The 22,068-nt window shown below is 37.6% G+C and overlaps 2 long non-coding RNA genes across 3 annotated transcripts in view; one reads left to right on the top strand and one right to left on the bottom strand.

The window, feature by feature from the left end:
* LOC116664966 overlaps positions 1 to 22,068 on the bottom strand; it is a 191,441-nt gene that overhangs the window by 91,670 nt on the left and 77,703 nt on the right. The window lies entirely within an intron of this gene.
* LOC116664967 lies at positions 5,871 to 11,837 on the top strand. The gene is made up of 3 exons (XR_004321534.1): positions 5,871 to 6,035; positions 8,356 to 8,478; positions 11,803 to 11,837. It is a non-coding gene; the product is annotated as an uncharacterized LOC116664967 (long non-coding RNA).

Raw genomic sequence — 22,068 nt, forward strand, 5'->3', positions numbered from 1 at the left:
GATGCCTTTTATTCCTTCTTTTTACCTAATTTTTCGGGTTAGGAATTCCAATAACTACGTTAAATAAAAGTGGTGAGAGTGGGTATCCTTGTTCTTGTTCCTGATCTTGGAGGAAAAGCTTTCAGCTTTTCACTGTTGAGCATATGTTAGCTTGGGCTTGTCACATATGACCTTTATTATGTTGAGGTATGTTTCCTTTATACCCACTTTGTTGAGAGTATTTATGATAAATGGATGTTGAATTTTCTCAAAAGCTCCTTCTGCATCTATTGAGACAATCATATGGTTTTTATCCTACAATTTGTAATGTGGTATATTGCTTGACCTGATATGCAGTCTTGCATTCCTGGAATAAATCCCACTTGATTATGGTGTATGAGCCTTTTAATATATTGTTAAATTTGGTTTGCAATATTTTGATGAGGATTTTTATATCTAAGTTCATCAGGGATATTGGCTTATAATGTTTTCTTGTGACATCCTTGTCTGTTCTTTAAATCTTCCTTAAAAAGTTTCCATATATGTAAAATGGGCACATAAATAAATATATAGGGACTTCCCAAAATTGTCATGAAGGTCAAGTGCAGACCTCTGTGTTAGGTTTCTCCAGAGAAACAGAACCAACAGGATATCTATATATCTGTGTCTCTATATCTATCTATCCGCCTACCTACCTATCTATGGAGAATTATTATGAGGAAGTGGCTCACATGACTATTGGAGCCTGAGAAGTCCCATGATCTGCCATTTGCAAGCTAAGGAACCTCAGAAGCCAGTATTGAAATTCTAGTCCTATTTCAAAGGCCTGGGAACCAGGGGATCCAATGGTGTAAATCTTGGTCCAAGGGCAGAAGACCAATGTTTCAACTCAAGCAGGCAGGTAGAAAACAAAAAAGGCAAATCCCTTCTTCCTCTGCCTTTCATTCTATTCAGTCCTCAACGGATTGGATGATGCCCACTCACAGAGGGGACGGAAGGCAATCTACTTTACTGAGTCTACCTATTCAAATGCTAATCTTATCTGAAAACACCATCTCAGAACATACCTGGAAATAATGTTTAATTCAGGCATCCCATGGTACAGTCAAGTTGACATAAAATTAACCATTGCAACCATCCAGGCTGAAGTACAAACAAGCTGTCTATGCCTAATTGTACTTTAGTAGTAGATGAAAATGGTTGAAAAAGCGAAATTGGCAATTTGCTCTGATGTAATGAGATGAAGCCTTAAAGATACATAATACAGTTTCAAGGAAGTCAACTTTGTGTCTTGAGATAAGCAAACAAATAAATAAATGCATAAAGTCCCTCCAGACAAACTGAGTTACTTATCCAATACTAGTCTCCAAAATAGGTAAAACCTGAAGCTCTTTTTCTATGACTTGACAACTCTCTAATAAAGCAACCTTTTGCCATTCTGATATGTAACGACCCTTGCAGATACTTTTGTGAGAGATCATGTATTTTCTATTCACTGAGCCAGTCCTTGAAAGATACCCCCAAAAGACATAAGGAGGTTAGCATTTTACACCCTCTGAGTTCACCAGTCAGTATAGGCTGGCTGCCTTGAGGAAGGAGACTCTAGGGTAAGGACAGTGTCCTTCTGTGGAGGAAAAATTCCTGAAGAGGAATACAGCTGTGAGCCAGCAGCAGGCAACACTGCTGGCAGCTGGGTGAAGGAATGCTTCAGTCCTGGAGGGAAATCCAGAGGGATGCATCACAGCATCCACTGCAGTTTCCCAAAAGTTAGATTACTAATCAGAGAGTATAAATTTACATTTAAATACATGCTTGCAGATTATCTTTCTTAAAAGTTATTGTAATTTGCACTTTCATCAACAAAATATATGAGAATGTGTATTTCCTTGAATACTCACCAGCACTTGGTATTACTTTTCAAAGTATTTGACAATGATATACCATTGTCATTTTAAGTTGCATTTCCCTGACAATTACTGAGATGGAAAGTCTCTTTATTGGGGATATGCACTTCTGCTTTGGTGTTATTTTTGTGTATGTAAGTGTATGCCTTTTACTAATTTTTCTGTTGTATTTCTTTCTACTTAATTTGTACAAGCTCTTGTGTATAAATGATATTAATCTATTGTGATGTGGTAGAGTCTTCTAGCATCTCGTAAAATCTAATTCTCCACTTTGCCTAGACACAAGGCTATAGCACATTCGTTAGTCTCCTTTGCAGTAATGTGTGTGTGTGTGATTAACTGTGTTTATGTTCTGGACAATGGATTATGAGCCAAAATGTCTTGTATTATGCCCCCAATTTGCATTTTTACCCTCTTCTGCTGGGTGCATGCAGATGACAATGGAGAGGGTGCAGCCACAAGATAGAAGGTGTCTGGGTCCCTGAATAACCATGTGAAGTAGTTCCCTGCCAACTATGACCCCCAGTCTGGACTGTTAGGTGAGCAGGAACTAAACCTCTATTATACTTGAGCTACAGTACATTTTTGGGATGCACTATTTGTTTTGTGAGTTAGTCCACAGTAATGCAGGTGTATTGTCTTTTTTCTTCCCAGTCTATAATTTGTAGTTGACCATACATCTATAGTGTCTTTTTAAAGGCAGCTTAGGGAAAGATGCACATGTAAAGCAGAGTCTCAGAAGAGAAATCAGAGGAAAACTTGGATAGTGAGGCATCAAGGATGCTGAGGAAAAGAGTGCTTCAAGAAACAGGCCATGATCAGTCATATTTCATACTGTAGAGAGGTCTAGTTTGAAGAGGCCTGAAAACTAACAGATGTTTTAATGATTGGTTGTTGCAAAGATGCCTCTGCAGGCAGAATTCCACTAGAGAAGTACTATTGTCCCTCGGTATCCAAGGGGGATTGGTTCTAGTACCTCCCTCTCCCTGCCCACCCACCTCGCCCCTGCAGATACTAAAATTGTCACATGCTCAAGTCTCTTATATAAAATGGCTTAGTATATTAGAAAGTTTTCCTGTACTGAAGATACCTTATTTGAAAAGTGAATGCTGCCCTAACTGTCCATCTTCTGCTAAAGAATATGTCAAATGTGTAAAAAGTCTGAAAGGTGCCCACCCACGCCCTTGAACAGCAGTAAAAGCACAGTTCAATACTGAAGTGTTGACCTACACATGTCCATAAGCCTGGACACGTGGGTGATTCCAGCTCAGCCCACTAGAATTCATCAGCAGACAGGTCGTATGAACTGCTGTTAATAAGTCTAGAGAGGCTAGTTAGCCATTCACACCTGAACTAACTGTGCCCTTCCTAAAAAGCACAACGTTCAAAAGCCTACTATTCCCTGCTGTCTGAACATGACATATCAACTTTCCATTTTTCACCTACACCTTATTGAACTTTCTTGTTTTCTCAGGTGAGCCTCTAAAAATTATTCTAGGGACAGAACATTCTGGGTTACTGAATCTCAGGACAGAAATAAATTTTCTTGCTTGCAGGGAAAAACAGTAAAATTCTATTGCACAATCCCAGCTAAGGGATTGAAAGGAAATATATTTTGATTAATCTTTTAAACTAAATGGCCATGAAGATAATTTACCCACCATAAAAGTGAGAGATGGAAAGAAATTCAGACATGTTGAAAGACATCAATACATGTACTCATTAAAAGTATATGATGCTGTACTTCAAAAATCTGGAACTCAAGGTGATTTTTCTAATTACCTATGACATGTGAAGTCAATTGTCCTTAATAGATTCAGAATGACATTATGAATGAATAGATACTAGAGCTTTCTGCTCTGCTGCTCATAGAAACATCTGATGAAGGACAAGCCCTTGGATATGTCATGTCACCTTATGTCTTAGGAAAAAAAGAATGCAAAGATTACAATAGGAAAAGATAGAATCATTCTATGATACATGCTTTTAGTAATTCTGAGCATGAAATTATTCTTTGAAGCAAAATTTTATGTTTCTTAATTTGAAATATATAACAAGTTTAAGCTACAGAATTAAGAACCTTCAGTCTTACTTGATTCAAAGTGCTTATTAGTTCCTGGCAATTAAACAGCATACACACTATCCATTTTAAGGTAATTCATCTCTAGCTTCTTCTTATGAATATATTTAGAAAACCATGTAAAATCCAGCAGTAGAAATAAAAATAGGGTCTATTCACTTACTAATGCCTGCCCATTATATACTATTAAGGCTTTAAGACATATGTTTTCTTCCACAATCATTCTATAGTTTATTCCTGTTAGTTATAAGCAAACAAATTAAGTAAATGTTTACATATCAAATAATGGGGATTATCCAGGATTCCAGGACACTCACTTATTCCATATATTTTGAAAAAATTAAACATCAATAAAGATGTTACTGTTTTATGTCAAATCTCATTCTTTGACAAATCACGGTACAGTAAAGCTTTGGTTTTTCCATCATCAGACCACTGGGGTTCTTTTTGTATGATTGAAAAATTGTTGTGTTAATGGCCTTGATTCTACCTTTCCTTAGTTACATTTATAAGTTGTATGGACACCTTATAGAATTCTGATGGTTAATTTTACATGTCAACTTGACTGGGCTAAGGGATGCCCAGATAGCTGGTAAAACTTATTTCTTGATGTGTCTATGAGAGTGTTTCTGGAATAGATTAGTATTTGAATTAGACTGAAAGATTCATCCTCATCAATGTGGGTGGGCAACATCCAATCCATTGGAGACCCAAATAGAACAAAAAGGCAGAGAAAGAGTGAATTCTCTCTTTCTTCCTGAGTTGGGATGTCCATCTTCTCCTGCCCTTCCTTGGACATCAGAGCTCCACTCCCCACCCATTCTCAGTCCTTTGGCCTTGGAATGAGAGTTACACTGTCAGCATCCCTGGTTCTCAGGCCTCCAGACTCAGACTGAATTATACCACTGGCTTTTCTGGGTCTCTAGCTAGTGGATGGCATATTGTGGCATATCTTAGCCTCCATAATCACATGAGCAAATCCTCATAATAAATCTCCTTTTAGGATTGCCCTGGAGAATGTCATTCTAAGTGAAGTAAGCCAGAAAGAGAAAGAAAAATACTATATGATATCACTCATATGTGGAATCCAAAAAAAAAAAAAAAAAAGACAAATGAACTTATTTATAAAACAGAAACAGACTCACAGACATAGAAAAAAACATATGGTTACCAGGGGGGAAGAGGGTGGGAAGGGATAAATTGGGAGTTCGAAATTTGCAGATACTGACTGGTACATATAAAATAGATAAACAAATTTATACTGCATAGCACAGGGAACTATATTTGATATCTTGTAGTAGCTTGCAGTGAAAAAGAATATGAAAATGAATATATGTATATTTATGTATGACTGAAGCATTGTGCTGTACACCAGAAATTGACACAACATTGTAAACTGACTATACCTTAGTGAAAAAATAAAAATAAATAAATAAAATAAACTATGATTACTTTTCTACTTGGAAAAAATAAATACATATAAGTCTCTCTCTCTATATATATATATATCTATCTCCTATTGGTTCTTATTCTCTGGAGAACCCTGACAGGAATTCCAAGTTACATGATTCTAGTGTTGAGCATCTAGAAAGATAATTGATCACCAGTGGCTGTGAACTACACCATCCATTTGTGCATCTATAACAGCCCAAAAGCTCATACAATTCCAGGCCCAAATGGAATCTTGAAGGTAATAAATTCATCCCACCTAATGCTTGAATAATCCAGTTTTCACATGTCAATATTCAAAGAGACTTTGCCAATTCAAATTAGCAGTTAAAAATGTCAATTTATCCTCATGTGATGTAGTTTCAAATCTCCTCATGCATTCAAGTTACTGTCCCTGAAAAGTTCTCTAGCTCACATTAAAACAGCATAGTCTAGACAAGTGTAGTACTGTCCACTGTTCTGAGACCACATTCATTCTTTTGTCCAGTAGCTGTTGAGAGTCTGCTGTGTGCCTGGCACTGTACTGAGCACTGGAGAGGTACAGATAAACACAACAGACACAGCCGCTGCCCTCACGAAGCCTGACATCTAGTTATAATCAATCCTGTCAATACAGATAAGAGGTAAGTCAAATTTCTGCCTCACCAAAACAGTTTGGGGGTTAAACAGTAAATGTAATAGAGTAGAAAGAACATAAGTCTTAAAGTCAGACAGACTTGGATTAGAATGCAAGCTCTATAGTTTATTATATATTACATATTTATTATAATTATATATGTAAAACTGTATGTGAAATCCAAAGCATTTTTGACCTGTAAAATGGGTATAATACTTATCTCATACAGTTGTTAAGAGGATTAATTCAGACATTCATTGCACGTAGTTGGTGCTTAGTAAGTATAGATTTCCTTTCCAACTTTTACAGTGATTTATAGAATGCTAGTGTTCCAGGAAGCAAGGTGTTGTGGCCAAATTAATTGGAAAAATAAAAAGAGTTAAGCAAAGTTACTTAGGTTTTCTTTTTAATTAAAACTCTTTTCAGAGCTTTTAACATGCTAACATGTTTTGTGAATTTCTAAAAGAACATGGTTTGCAGCACTTCCCAAATTTATTTGACCACAGAACCCCTTCTGGATGGTACACAGAATACCATCATGTGTTTTTTTCTGAACATGGTGTGAGAAATGTTGTCCTAGTGGGATCTTTGGATATGTTGCTTTGCCCCCTGGGCATGTCTGGAAGTATCATTGTCCCTCTGGATTCTGGGAGGGGCCCATGCAAGAACATTTATTCCGAGCAAACACAAAGAGGACAAATATTTTCCCTCTGCTTCAAGTAACAAAATGGAGTCAGCAATGAAGTAAAGGTTTAAGTCTTTTTGTTTCACCTTTGATGTTTAGGTATAGTCCTCAGGTTTGGGAAACCCTGAGGAATTACTGTAATGAAAATACTATGAGAAATAAATTACCAGGAAAGAGTAAAAACTGAAGATATTATGTAGTAGGCTGGGCAGAGTCAAGCACGCCGTCCTCTTTCATGAAATTAAATATTTCTGTTTATATGATGGAAAATCTGTGCTGATTCATTCTCATTAAGGCTCTAGCAAGTTCATCAGAAAAACTTTATAGAGACCTTGGGGAAAACTCAGCAGGGGGAATTTCCTGTTGGGGGCTGGAGGTAGGGGGAGAGTATTTTCCCTTTATTGGGGTTTGCTTTGTTAATCGGTGCTTGAAGAAACCCCATTTCTTTCACAGTTGAAGTTAAGTAGAATTAATGTTAATTAAAAAATCATGTTAGTGTTCCCAGGGCACATTCAAACCGTTAGTTTGGAAAAGCCTTATCCAAAACACTTTTCTCATAGCTTTGTTTGCATGGGGAACTGAAGGGTGAGCAGTTTCAATAAGGCAAGAGAGGGAGCTGCCAGTTTATTTCTGGAATACAGCAGGATGTGTTTCAAAAGACACTCAAAACAAAGAGCACACTAAAAAGTACCAAAAATGATCTAATTTTTAAAAAAAAACAGGGATAGAGCCATCTTTGGGACTTGCAAAACAGGATGCTGTATGAGAGTGTGTGTGTTGCTGTGTGGCAATGAGTCAGGGAAGGTGTGCTTGTATTCATGATTATCAGTATCCTAACGAATGTACAGTTTTAAAGCCTTATTTTGGAAATAGACTGCTTTTTGTTTTCTTGTACAAATCTGTACTGGGGTCTTCCCATTGATTATTCTTTAAGGACTATTTTACTTCACCCACAGAGGACTTCAATAAATAGATACATTGCCGTCAAATCCCTGAGGTCTGTGGACTTCCTCGGGGTATAATTAACTTAGATGGCTCACTAGATCTAAACAACTACTTCAAAGAGCATAAGAGGAAAAAGGGAAATACTGTATATATTTTCCTGCAAGTTCTGGAACCCTCTGCTTATTTTTTTAAGGTGTGACTTACATGCTACAGAATAAGAATGTCTAAACTTGAGTTACATTTGGGTACAAGTAAACCATCACTAACAAATTCTGAAACATGAAATGACTTTCAAATTCAATGAAAATAATTATTAGGTTATTTGTTTATTTATGTATTCCTCGTTTCTTTCTTAAAACATACGAAGTGGCTTATAACCAGGATCATATATAAAATAAATTTGATAAAATAAACCCAGGAATTGGAAATGGGATCGCTGAAAAGAGGCAATAACAAATATGCTAACCTCACAGTCTAGTACAGCTGTTCTGTGTGAGCATCAGTTTTGATTCTGAGTTTCCTGAAAGGCAGAATTCAAAGGGAAGCATCATGAATTATTATCATTAGAAATGAAGAAGCATATAAACAAATTCCTTTGTGAAGGTAAAGTTTCTTTGGTACTAAATTCTAAAGGAAAGATTTCTTTGCATGTGCCTTTCTTTCAGCCATAACTTCTCTTTTAAAAATTATTTTTTAGGTGCACAAATGATGCATGAGTACATTTAAATAATACAGAAATATACAGATTTACAAGTTCAAGTTCTCCTTCACCCTTTCAATCTCACTCTCCTGCCTGGAGGCTACCTCTATTACAAGTCTGGTACGTGTATCATTCTTGACCTTTTTCTAAGACCTCATTTCTCCCCCCTCTTCCATGTATGAGTCAAATATATGGATTATTTATAGCTTGCTTTTATTTATCCTTATATCTTGAAGATCATTCATAACAATATAAATAGTTCTATTTGGTTTTATAAAACTACTATATGGATGTTCTAAAATTTATTAAAACTTTCTCTGAAGTTTGAGTTAGTCCAATTGTTTAATACTACAGACAATGCTATAATAAGCACTATGGGCACATGATTAATTATTTTTGTGCAGTGGATATGGATGATACTCAGAAGTGGAAAAACAGGGTCAAAGGCCACATGCATAACAAAATCCATAATTCTCAAACTTTTGGTGTGGGTGGTGTTCCCGCAGGTGCCGGAGCTCCTTGGGGAACCCTATTCCATATTTCAGAAGATAATTCTATCATATGAACACATTTCCTATCACATGGTATGACAACATTTTATGTAGGTTATATGATAACACACCATGATTCTCATGTCAAAAAAGCTAAGCTGGCATACAAGGATCATCTCTTTCTGAGGATCTTTGTTTCTAATGTTTTATAACTTGTTCATTTCTTTTTTCCTACATTTATTGAGATATAATTAATATATAATGTTGTGTAAGTTTAAGGTGTACAACATGATGATTTAATCCATGTATATACTGCAAAATGATTACCACAATAAGGTTAGTTAACCTCCATCATCTCATATAATTGCCTTTATGTGTATGTGTACTGAGAACATTTCAGATCTATTCTTTTAGCAACTTTCAAATATACAATACAGTATTAACTATAGTCACCACATTGTACATTAGATCCCCAGAACTTACTCATCTTATAGCTGCAAGTTTGTACTCTTTGACCAGCATCTCTCCCTTTCCCCTATCCCTCGGCCTCTGGCCACCACCATTCTACTCTCTTTTTCTATGAGTTATTTTTTCAGATTCTACATTTAAGTGATATTATACAGTATTTGTCTTTCTCTGTCTGATTATTTCACTTAGCACAATGCCCTCAATGTCCATCCATTCTGTCTCAAATGGCAGGATTTTCTTCTTTTATGGCTGAGTAATATTACATTGTACATATACACCACATTTTCTTTATCCATTCATTTGTTGTTATGTTCATTTATTTTCCGACTATTAGCATTCATGAGCAGATTAACTGCATTAATAAACAAATAATAAGGAACAATTTAAGTAATTTTTCCACTCAGAGTAAAAAACCTAAGCAGAAAAATCTAAGTTCAGCAAGTTCCAAGGGGAAACAGTTTGAGAATCAGTGCTCTAGACTGTCAATCACAAAAATAAGAAACAACTTGTTATACATAATATCACTACTGAAAGACCCACTTTAAATTTTTAGCTAGTGCCCCTTCAAAAGGATGTGATGTCTAAAAGGAGCTTATAACAAGTTTCAGATGAATCTCAGACTGGTATTATTTTCTTAATTGTTTAGAGTCCTGAAATTTATTATCTGTTTCCAAATCAGTCCATTCAAGTATACATACACAAGCAGGTTTTGATTCTGCATAGACAACTCATGTCTTTCGCTGATATTTTTGATTTTTAAAATAATGCCCAAGAAGCAGAATGAATCCTTCCAGCCAGGGATCTAACAATTCTAAAGAAATACTGAATAAAGAGAGGATCACTGAAGCAAATTATAGTCTGCTTAAAAATCGTGAAGTTAGAGGAGGCAAAGATGGTGGAGTAGAAGGACTGCTCGTAGCTCACCCTCTCCCACAAATACATCAAGGCTCACATCAGCCAAAAGACCCACTCAGCCAACCAGAGCACCTGCAGAACTCCGACAGAACATCGCCCTCTTCAAAAGATAGAGACACCAAAAATCTGGTAGGAGAAAAGGAAAAAAGAAGGAAGAAAAGGCAAAACAGTGCTGGACCAGTCCCGCAGGGAGGGAGCAGCAAAGGAGGATGGGCACTCGTTCCTGGGTCTCCCCTCTCCAACTGAAAGGCCAGCAGGACAGAGGGGGAGCCTCCGAGGCTTGGATCTGTACAGAGCAGCCCTTGACCAACAGAACTAAGTTAAACGGGCACCGAGGGTCCCCGCGACACCCAGCTGGAGACGCGGCCCGGCAGCTGGGGGCCGGGACATGCTGCCAGAGCCGGGCGGAGGACAGGGAGGTGACTGCGTTGAGGCAGCCCCGGGGGACTGCAGGGGGCTGCGTGCCGTGGCTGTGGGTGCACAGGGCAGAACAACCTGGGCCCTCCATAAAACAACAGGCTGATGTGCCCTGGAGGGAAGGATGCATACCCCCATTTCTGAAAACCCGCAGAGAGTTTTCGGGTGAAGAGAGGCAGGGCTCAGGCACAGCCGCCATATCCTCCGGTGCTTAGCACCCAGGCAGGGGCGGTGGAAAACCTGCATCTGCACCTAAGGACTTAGCAGCCTCAAGGGCTAGACAGAGACTTGTCTACAGCCCAAGGCAGATAGGATCCTTCCGTCCTGGTCCCTCAGAGAACTTGCTCCACCAAGACAAACAAGGAGCTGGGTTTTGGCCTGGAACAGGGGCATGGCATGTTCCTTGGTCTTCCTCGAGCCTGCCTGCGGAGCGTGCAGTGGCACAGAGCAGCGGAGCGACCGGCGCTGGGAGAGGGCAGGTGCAGGAATGCAGACCCTGACTGCGGTGCTGTGAGGGGGTGCGACCCGCCCTCCTACCTGGCCAGTCTGCAACATCTGACTGCAGCATCAGGAGGGGCAGTGACCCGCCCGCCCACAGGAAAGGAGAGCTGCACCTGACCCAGTGTTGGGAGGGGGAGCGATCTGCTTGCCGACAGGCACTGGGAGCAGCACAGACGAGGGCACCAACGGAGGGCCTCTGGAAACAGCAAGCTGAGCTTCCAAAACAGGACGAAGACACAAAGACTTCGCATTAAGAGCACACAGTCTTCAGGAGAACACCGCCCCCCCCTTTTTAAAAATCTGTTTTTACCTGTTCTATTTTCTATTACCCTTTTAATTTTTACTTCTTAAACAATTATATATGCCCCCAGTTTTAATCCCTTTTAAATTTTTAAAAAATATTTTTATTATTATTATTTTAAAAAATCCACATCATTTCATTTTTATTTCTCTTGCTTTTGATGTCCTGTTATTGATTATGCATAGGTTTCAAATACATTTTCTCCCTCTTTTCTCTTTTTTAAAGGTTTTTAAAGGAGTCTCAACCCGATTGCTATTCTGCTTCAACTTGCTCTTCTATTATTCATTATATACTGTTGTCAAACCTTTTTTTCTCCCTTCTTTTAAAATTCTCTCTCTCTTTTTTTTTAAGTTTTATTCCTGCAGAGGCATTAGATAAACTCCTTAAGGACCACAATAGATAATTGATACTCCATAAACCACAGTGCCAGAGAGGTATGAGCAAGATGAAGAAGCAGAGAAACCATTCCCAATTAAAAGAATAAGAGAAATCCCCTGAAAGAACGATCGATGAAACAGACATCGATAGCCTACTGGATCAAGATTTCAAAAAAGGAGTGATCAAAGTACTAAAGGAACTAAAAGAGATAGTGTTTAGAGATATAAAATATGTCAAAAATGAAATGGAAGCTATAAAGAAGAGCCAAGTAGAATTGGTAAACTCATTGGCTGAGATGACAAATGATCTAAAGGCTGTACAAAGCAGACTAGATAATGTAGAGGAACGAATAAGTGACCTAGAAGACAGGATGATAGAAAGCACCCAATCAGAACAGCTACAAGATAAACAAATAAAAACAAATGAAAATAGCATAAGGGACCTATGGGATAATATAAAGCGTGCCAATCTTGCATAATAGGGATCCCAGAAGGGGAAGAAAGATCAAAGGGGATTGAAAAGGTATTCGAAGAAATCATGACTGAAAACTTCCCAAACATAAAGAAGGAATCAGATATCCAAGTACAGGAAGCTCAGAGGGTCCCAAACAGGAAGAACCCAAATAGACCCACACCAAGACATATCATAATCAAGATGGCCAGAGTCAAGGATAAAGAAATGATCCTAAAGGCAGCAAGAGAAAAGCAAAGAGTGAGTTACAAGGGAACCCCCATAAGGCTCTCAGCTGATTTCTCTACACAAACACTACAGGCCAGAAGGGAGTGGCAAGATATATTCAAAGTCCTGAATGAAACAAAGATGCAGCCTAGGATACTTTATCCAGCAAGGCTATCCTTTAGGATAGAAGGAGACATAAAGATTTTCACAAACAAGAAACAACTACAAGAGTTTAGCAACACTAAACCCATGCTAAAAGAACTATTGAAAGGTCTACTCTAAATAGAAAAGCAGCAGGATGCTACAGAAATGAGAAACTCACAACTCAAAAGGTGATAACTCATAAATTACAAATAAAATAAACACAAAATTGTAAAAGAAAACATCTAAATCATTGAGCGTGGGAGAGGGAGGCAGGAAAATATAGAATATTTTCTTTCTTTTTTAGATTTTTTGGACTCAGTAGGATGGGTTTGAGATCATGTTACTATCAATTTAATAAAAATAGCTATAGTAATGGGCTAATAGACTTACAAAAAAGGGTAACCACAAGCAAAAACTTACGAGGGAGTCAGAAAAACTAAATAAAATCCATGATAATACAAAGGAAAATTACCAAACCATAAAAAGAAGAAGAAAGGAACAAAGAGGAAATACCAAATCAACTGCAAAGATAAGTTAGAATGGCAATAAACACACATCTATCATTAATTACTGTAAACATTAATGGACTAAATGCTCCAGTCAAAAGACATAGAGTGGCAGACTGGATAATAAAGCAAGAACCTTCAATATGCTGCATATAAGAGACCCACTTTAGGGAGAAGGACACATATAGATTGAGAGTGAAAGGATGGAAAAGGATATTCTATGCAAATGCAAAAGCCAAAAAAGCAGGTACTGATTTCAGACAAAATAGACTTTAAAACAAAGGCCATAAAGAAAGATAAAAGAAGGACATTTTATAATGATTAAAGGAGTAATACAAGATGAAGATATTACACTCGTTAATATATATGCACCCAATATAGGAGCACTGTAAACACATAGAACAATTACTAACAGAGATACAGGGGGATATTGATGGGAATACAATCATAGTTGGAGATTTTAACACTGCATTAACATCACTAGACAGATCTTCCAGACAGAAAATAAATAAAGCAACAGAGAAATTAAATAATACAATAGAAAAACTAGATTTGGTGGATATTTTCAGAGCATTACACCCCCCAAAAATAGGATATACATTATTTTCAAGTGCACATGGAACATTTTCTAGGATTGATCATGTACTTGGGCACAAAAGAAACCTCAACAATTTTAAGAAGATAGAAATTATCTCAAGCATCTTTATTGGCCACAATGTCATGAAACTAGAAATCAACAACAGAGAAACAAAGGAGAAAAAAAGGAAAGCATGGAGATTAAACAATATGCTATTAAAAAACCAATTGGTCAATGAGGAAATCAAAGCTGAAATTAAAAAATACCTTGAGACAAATGAAAATGAAAGCACTACCACACAAAATTTATGGGACACAGCAAAGGCAGTGCTAAGAGGGAAGTTTATAGCGATACAGGCCTTCCTCAAAAAAAACCAATCTCAAATAAACAATTTAACCCACCAGCTGAAAGAACTAGAAAAAGAAGAACAAAAAACCCCAAAAGGCAGCAGAAGGAAGGAAATTATAAAGATCAGGGAGGAAATAAATAAAATAGAGATTAAAAAGACCATAGAAAAAAATCAATCAAACCAAAAACTGGTTTTTTGAAAAAGTAAATAAAATCAACAAACTTCTGGCCACACTCACAAAGAAGAAAAAGGAGAGGGCACAAATTAGCAAAATAAGAAAGGAAAATGGAGAAATTACAACAAATGAAATAGAAATACAGAATATCATACGAAGAATATTATGAAAAACTATATGGAACCAAACTGGATAACCTAGAGGAGATGGACAAGTTTCTGGAAACATACTGTCCACCGAGACTGAATCAAGCAGAAACTGACCACTTGAACAAACCGATCACTAGAAATGAAATCAAAATAGCAATAAAAAAACCTCCCTACAAATAAAAGTCCAGGACCAGACAGCTTTCCCAGGGGAATTCTACCAAACATACAAAGAAGAACTCATACCAGTCCTTCTCAAACTATTCCAGAAGATTGAAAAGGAGGGAATACTCCCAAACTCATTCTATGAAGCCACCATCACCCTGATACCAAAACCAGGCAAAGACACTACAAAAAAAGAGAATTATAGGCCAATATCACTGATGAACATAGACGCCAAAATCCTCACCAAAATATTAGTAAATAGGATCCAACAACACATAAAAAAGATTATACATCATGACTAAGTGGGATTCATCCCAGGGACACGAGTGTGGTTCAGCATACGCAAATCAATCAATGTAATACATCACATCAACAAGAAAAAGGACAAAAACCACATGATCATCTCAATAGATGCAGAAAAAGCATTTGATAAAATTCAACACCCATTTATGATAAAAACTCTCACCAAAGTGGGTATAGAGGGAACATATCTCAAAATAATAAAAGCTATATATGACAAACCTACAGCCAGCATAGTACTCAACGGTGAAAAACTCAAAAGCTTCCCACTAAAATCTGGGACAAGACAAGGATGCCCACTATCACCACTTCTATTCAACATAGTCTTGGAAGTCCTAGCCACAGCAATCAGGCAAGAAAGAGAAATAAAAGGGATCCAAATTGGAAAAGAAGAGGTAAAAGTGCCACTATATGCTGACGACATGTTACTATATATAGAAAACCCTAACAGGTCCACACAAAAACTACTAGAGCTGATCGAAGAATTCAGCAAGGTAGCAGGTTACAAGATTAACGTTCAAAAATCAGTTGCATTTCTTTACACTAACAATGAATCAACAGAAAAAGAAAGTAAAGAAACAATCCCCTTTAAAATAGCACCCAAAGTAATAAAATACCTAGAAATAAATCTAACCAAGGAGATAAAAGATTTATACACAGAAAACTATAAACTGTTGATGAAAGAAATTAAAGAAGACTTTAAAAAATGGAAAGATATCCCACGCTCCTGGATTGGAAGAATCAATATTGTTAAAATGGTCACACTGCCCAAGGCAATCTACAGATTTAATGCAATCCCTATCAAATTACCCAGGACATATTTCACAGAACTAGAACAAATCACAATAAAATTTATATGGAACCATCAAAGACCTAGAATTGCCAAAGCATTACTGAAGAGAAAGAAAGAAGCTGGAGGAATAACTCTCCCAGACTTCAGGCAATACTATAGAGCTACAGTCATCAAGACAGCATGGTATTGGTACAAAAACAGACACACAGACCAGTGGAACAGAATAGAGAGCCCAGAAATGAACCCACAAACTTTTGGTCAACTGATCTTTGACAAAGGAGGCAAGAATATACAATGGAATAGAGACAGTCTCTTCAGCAAGTGGTGTTTGGGAAACTGGACAGCAACGTGTAAATCAGTGAAGCTAGAACACTCCCTTACACCATACACAAAAATCAACTCAAAATGGATCAAAGACTTAAACATAAGACAAGATACAATAAACCTCCTAGAAGAAAATATAGGCAAAACATTATCTGACATACATCTCAAAAATGTCCTCCTAGAAAAGTCTACTCAAGCAATAGAAACGAAAGCAAGAATAAACAAATGGGACCTAATGAAACTTACAAGCTTGTGCACAGCAAAAGAAACCATAAGTAAAGCAAAAAGACAACCTACGGAATGGGAAAAAGGTTTTGCAAATGAAACCTATAAATGCTTGATGTCCAGAATATATAAGCAGCTCATACGACTCAATAAGAAAAAAACAAACAACCCAATCCAAATAAGGGCAGAAGACCTAAACAAGCAATTCTCCAAGGAAGACATACAAATGATCAACAGCCACATGAAAAAATGCTCAATATCACTAATTATCAGAGAAATGCAAATCAAAACTACAATGAGGTATCACTTCACACCAGTCAGAATGGCCATCATTCAAAAATCTACAAATGACAAATGCTGGAGAGGCTGTGGACAAAAGGGAACCCTCCTTCACTGCTGGTGGGAATGCAGTTTGGTGCAGCCACTGTGGAAAACAGTATGGAGATTCCTCAAAAGACTAGGAATAGACTTACCATATGACCCAGGAATCCCGCTCCTGGGCATATATCCAGAGGAAACTCTAATTCAAAAAGATCCATGCACCTCAATGTTCATAGCAGCACTATTTACAATAGCCAAGACATGGAAACAGCCTAAATGTCCATCAACAGATGACTGGATAAAGAAGAGGTGTTATATTTATACAATGGAATACTACTCAGCCATAAAAGACGCCATTTGCAGCAATATGGATGATCCTGGAGAACGTCATTCTAAGTAAGCCAGAAAGAGAAAGAAAAATACCATATGAGATCGCTCATATGTGGAATCTAAAAAACAAACAAACAAAGCATAAATACAAAACAGAAATAGACTCATAGACATAGAATACAAACTTGTGTTTGCCAAGGGGGTAGGGGGTGGGAAGGAATAGACTGGGATTTCAAAATTGTAGAATAGATAAACAAGATTATACTGTATAGCGCAGGGAAATATATACAAGATCTTATGGTAGCTCACAGAGAAAAAAATGTGATAATGAATATATATATGTTCATGTATAACTGAAAAAATGTGCTCTACAATGGAATTTGATACAACATTGTAAAGTGATTATAAGTCAATAAAAAATGTTTAAAAAATATGTAGAATAGATAAACAAGAATATACTGTATAACACAGGGAAATATATACAAGATCTTGTGGTAGCTCACAGCAAAAAAATAATGTGACAATGAATATATATGTTCATGTATAACTGAAAAATTGTGCTCAACACTGGAATTTGACACAACATTGTAAAATGATTATAACTCAATAAAAATGTTAAAAAAATCCTGAAGTTGTTTCTGGTAAAACTTGAGTGTAAAAGAAATAGAACTTTGGTCTTAAGGTAAACACTAGAATCTTCCAAATGCATACTTCTTACTGTCTGAATTTGATATTTTCTAAAAGAGAGAGAGATTCAAAGTGAGTTGTAACCCACAAAAGTCTTTGCACAATTCCATTGATCCAGTTCCCCTCTTCCAGGCAGTTCATACAAGCTTCCTATGTCAGCTTCATTCATTTATTATTCAGTTCATACTTGTGAGTAAAGGAGGAGAAAATACAATGGCAATCAATCACTTCAGAACTATAGGCTTTACAAAGTAGAAAAATGATGGGTATTCCCACAAGCATGTTTATTCACAACATCCATAACCATAGAATAGCTTCAAAAATATGCCCTTGGCCTTTTTTTTTAATGGGCATATATTTGATTGGATGCCTTTACGGATTTTGTATGTTAACGGGAATAAAAACACGTCTTGTCTTTTAGCCTAATCACATTTCCACGTGATATTCTCAAAGATTTTGACTTGGGACATCTTAGGTGAGAAATTCTGATGTAGCATTCAAAGACTATATACTTAGACTACATTGATCTGGATTGTGACTTAATTCCCAGATCTCTAACTTCTTATAGAAATCATTCTCCTCATCTGGCTAGCCTTTTTTTCCTTTTCTTTTGTTTTCTTTTTGGCTAGCCTTTTAAGAGCAGAATCCAACAACAACTATTAGGAACCAAAGAGAGGGAATTGTATCACTAATTCCTTCTCTTCCCAGATTTTCCTGGATTTGAATCCTAACTTGATCATTTGAATCCTAGGACATGGCATTCCTGAGAACTGACTTTGATGTCTGCATGCTTTTACTAACACTACCCATGTTCCCCCTAGGTTGCTAATGACTCACCTATACAGGCCAAACCTGATCTGGACTTAATTCTAGATGCACCACGAGTTCTAGGTCATGTTATCCACCACAACAATGGCACTGAGATTGATATGGATCTGAGCAGATCTTAAATATCCTCTTATGGAACTGACTTTACAACTGACTAGCAAATTCCAAAATTTGTATGATAGAGCCAGTAGCAATGCATTTCTCAGAGATGCATTGTGAGCATTAAATGAGGCAATATATCCAAGGAGCTTAGTGTGGTGCCTTAAAACAGGGTAAAATACAACAATAGTTAGTCATAATTAAAAAAAAAAAAAAAAAGCCAGATACAGAGCACCTCCAGAAGTTCATGGAGGCAGATTTACAGTGAGGGCTCATCTTCCCTTCTCTCTTTCCTTCTTTGGTTGCAATTTTTCTTATGCAACATAAAAGTGAGCAAATGAGCATACAAAGACTACTAATTCTCAACACCATCACCATCTAATGAGAGAGTGATAATGTACATTAATTGTTTATACCAAATGACCTCTGCAGGGGGGCATACAAACTAGTCTGAATCCAGAGGGAGTGAAAGCAAAGTTGCCTTCTGATTTGGTACAGTCATTATGAGTATAATGCTGTTAGGAATGATGCGATAGACTGGTCTCCCTCCAAAAAAGAAACTGTTGAGATGACTGATTGGGTATGGGGGATGAAGGAGGAGGAGTTTGGGAAAAAGCTTGGTGTTAGATCTAAAACACAAAAAGTAGTTTTGAGAGAACTCTGGCAGTAAGGAACTAGGTATAATTACCCATCTAAATAAATTAGTAACTTTCTTTCTACATAACGTGGCAAGAAGTTGGGTGGACCCATCATAGACCCCATTTCTTATCACCCAGGTCATCACCTTGTATAAGTTTTCAATGCTGAATACTGGAGAGCTTTTAAAAAAAATAAGTACCTGGGCTGTACCTCAGTCTAATCTCTGCAGGTAGGACCTAGATTTGGGTGTTTATTAAAATCTCAATGACTCTAAAGCCCAGCCACTGATCCAGTGGTTTCCCTAAACTCAAAACGTTTACTACTTATTTCAATGCTTATTCCTCTACTAGGCCAAACACCATACCTGCCTCTTACACTAGTAAAATATGAAGCTGGTATTTGTGTGCTCTTGCTTCTGAAGGAGGCAAGAGCCTCAGGACCCAGAAAAGATGTGGCCCAGAAGGCCAAGCCTGAACTCTCCAGTCACACTAGAGGTCTTCCATGACAGCACTCTCACCAAACCTTGTTCCACCAGGGGATTCCTGATCTGGCAAGGTAAAAGTGTAGGATTTGAGGGGAGTTTAATGTCAGGGTCTCAGCTGAGGACATAGAGTGTGAAGACTCACTTTCTCAGTTGACTCATAAAACTGGGAAACACTCAGTTGGAAGTCACCTTCAGACAGCAAGGTGCATTAGTTTTTTACGGGTGCTGTAACAGTGTACCACAAACTGAGTGACTTATAACAATAGAAATTTATTCTCTCACAGTTATGATGTCCAGAAGTCTAAAATCAACGTGTTGGAAGTGCCATGTTTCCTCTGAAGGTTCTAGGGAAGAATCTTTACCTCTTCCTAGCTTCTGGTAGTTGGTGGCATTCCTTGGTGTTCCTTGCCTCACAGCTGCGTAATTCCAGGCTCTGCCTCCATCTTCACATGGTCTTCTCCCCTGTGTATAGCTGAGTGTCCAAGCTTCCCCCTTCTTATAAAGACTCCAGTGATTGGATTAGGGCCCACAATTACATCTGCAAAGACGCTATTTTCAATAAGGTCACATTGACAGGTACTGGGTTGGGACTTAGACGTCTCATTTTGGGGGACACAGTTCAACCCACAACACAAGGATTAGCTCTGTACTTTGCTTCCTGGGAGAAATCCCTCCTGCTGTCTAACTTCTTGACTTTTCAGGTTTTCTGCTTAATGACTACATAATCGCCTTTTCTGCTATCCCTCAACCCCAAATATTACCTCTGAATCTCAAAGCAACAGATCTTTTAAAGGAGGAATAATTTTACAGAGGATGTCCTCTGTATATATGCATTTATAATATATGTATTTTGCAAATGAGGACACTATAGTCCAGAGAGAAATGGAACCTACCCTTCCCTGTCTATCTGCTCCAGAAAGGAGTCTCTAACTTTATTCTTGTTTTAACTTCTGACCTTAGCATACCACAGATATCTCTGTTTCAAACTCTGCCTCATTTAGCCATCTCTTCTCTTTTACTTGCTATCTTCCCACATCTTCTTCATATCCCAATTAGCCAGTTTGACACCAGTGCTTTTTACTAATTCACCAAACTCACTTCTGAGTACTTATTGGCACAATTTATTAATCTCTAAGGTGGAAAGTTTTAGTACACCTTAGACTCTGGCTTAAACCACGCTTTTTTCAAAATCTAAGCAGAAAGTCCCCAACATAAGCTAAACCAGATCCCCTTCCTATTTGGTGGCTCTTTATGCTATCAGTTTATTTTTCAGCACAGTCATAAAAAAGGATCCTAAAGATATGGACCCATTTCATCATTTGTATAGTCCATTCCCTTGAACCTAGACAGACTTCCTCTGAGCCAAACCTACTTCCTTGCTGACCCGAGGCCTTCTATTCTGGTTGCTGCTTAGAATATGATTAGAGAACTTGGGACTTACTACATGAAAGGCAATCTTCTATTTTTATTTTTGTTCTTCTGTATTCGAAATCCTAAGGGATGGTCTGTTCACGCCTCACTGGGCCCATAACTGAAATACCACTGGGAGCTTTCCCCATATTTACTGACAGTTAGATTAACTGCTATCTATTTCTGGCTCTAAAATGACTTTTTCTTTCTGTGAACTTGAACAAATAACGATTTCCCTTTCCTTATAAAATGATATGGTTATTGCCTGTGGATGTTGTTAGGCTTAACAAGGTTGTTACAAAGTGATTATGTATCAACCTAAATTATAAAGCATTTTATGCTTATTTTTATTGGCCGTGCTGCAGTGCACTTCAATTCAGGAGGTATTTATTTATTTACTGGGCACCTACTAGGCACCAGCCTTGTACTACAAGCTGTTGGTAATCTATAGCTTGTTAGGAAAACAGTAAATGCCCAATATACACTTGATGGATCAAAATGTAAGATATGATTCCTGCTTTCTAGGAATCTAGAGTTTCTGTGGTTAAGAGTACTTTGCTTATTTTGAGGCAAAAGCAATTTACTTAAAATGTTCTCAGGCAAGTCTAAGCAGTAGCAAGAAAAAGAGTAAAGAAAAGGACAAGAAACTAGTATTTATTAAGCACTTAATGTATACTAAGTACCAGCATTAGAGGTTAAAAGTTTTTATTTTATTATGGTAAGAGCACTTCCTTCACTCAACCAGGCACCAAGCCCTACAGAGTCAACCATGGCATCCCATCAACCAGTCTCGTCCATGTCTTCATTGCTATTACCACAATTCAGGCTGCCACCTCTGTCACTTAGACACTTACAAGAGCTTCCTTTTGGGTCCCCATGGTTCAAGTCTCTCCCTGTTCCATTCCATCACTCCCCACTCCACCCCCTTTACACAGATGACTGCCCTGGCTTGGATCACAGAGCCAGGCCTGAGCCAATCCCAATCAGTTTCTTTTTTTTTTTTTTTTCATATATATGTATTTTATTGGACTTTAGTCAGTTTACAATGTTGTGCCAATT

The sequence above is a fragment of the Camelus ferus genome, chromosome 7, assembly GCF_009834535.1.
Source record: "Camelus ferus isolate YT-003-E chromosome 7, BCGSAC_Cfer_1.0, whole genome shotgun sequence".
In the NCBI taxonomy this organism is placed as follows: Eukaryota; Metazoa; Chordata; class Mammalia; order Artiodactyla; family Camelidae; genus Camelus; species Camelus ferus.